We start from the raw sequence: 1,105 nt of genomic DNA on the forward strand, positions 1-1,105 counted from the left end.
ATGAGGGTCTAAACAACATGGAGAGGAATATCATTGATGGTGCTAGTGGTGGTGCACTTGGAGATATGACCCCTTTTTAAGCTAGAGGTTTGATTGAGAAGATGTCTTCCAACTCTCAACAGTTCAGTGCAAGAAGTAGTGATGTTATAGTGGTCAGAGGTGTCCATGATGTTGGGACATATTCGGTGAGGCATGATAAACTTGAGAAAAAATTGACTCTCTTGCTACCTTGGTCACTCAACTTGCCATGAATCAGCAGAAACGTCCACTTGCAGCACGAGTTTGTGGCATTGGCACTGCAACTGACATTATACTGATGTTTGTCCTTCTCTCTTTGAGCCCAAAACTGGTGACCATCCCGAGGCCTATGCTGCAAATATTTACAACAACATACCCCAACAACAACAACAGAATTATGATCCTTCATCAAGCAGATACAACCCTGGTTGGAGGAATCATCCGAATCTTAGATGGTCTGATCCTTCATAGCCTCATCCAGGGTCACCATTTCAGAATAATAATGTTGCACAACATAGACCATATGTGCCTCCTCCAATCCAACAGCAGAGGCAATAAAAAATGAATAGTAATCTTGCTCCTGCATCTAGTGAATCTTTATTAGAAGAATTAGTGAGGCTTATGACATTGTAGAATATGCAATTCCAGCAAGAGACCACAACTTCCATTCAGAGACAAGAGTCCTCCATTCAGAATTTAACCACCCAGATAGGACAGATGACTACTTCATTAAACACATTGCACTCTCAGAATTATGATAAGTTGCCTTTCCAGACTGTGGTCAACCCGAAGAATGTGAGTGCAATCACTCTAAGGTCAGACAAACAGATTGAAGTTGATCTAGTTGCATCAAAAATGAAGCAACCAATTTTAAAAGAGACTGAGAACACTAGTGAACAAATTCTTGCTAGTGAACCTTCCACAAGTGCTGCACAACCATCTTCCATTCCTATTCCATTTCCTCCAATACCCATTCAAAGTAAGAAGATGGATGAGGTAGACAAGGAGATCTTGGACACATTTAGAAAGGTAGAGGTGAACATACCTTTACTTGATGCAATCAAACAAATTCCAAGATATGCAAAAT

The sequence above is a fragment of the Lupinus angustifolius genome, chromosome LG16 (genome assembly GCF_001865875.1).
Source record: "Lupinus angustifolius cultivar Tanjil chromosome LG16, LupAngTanjil_v1.0, whole genome shotgun sequence".
Lineage (NCBI taxonomy): Eukaryota > Viridiplantae > Streptophyta > Magnoliopsida > Fabales > Fabaceae > Lupinus > Lupinus angustifolius.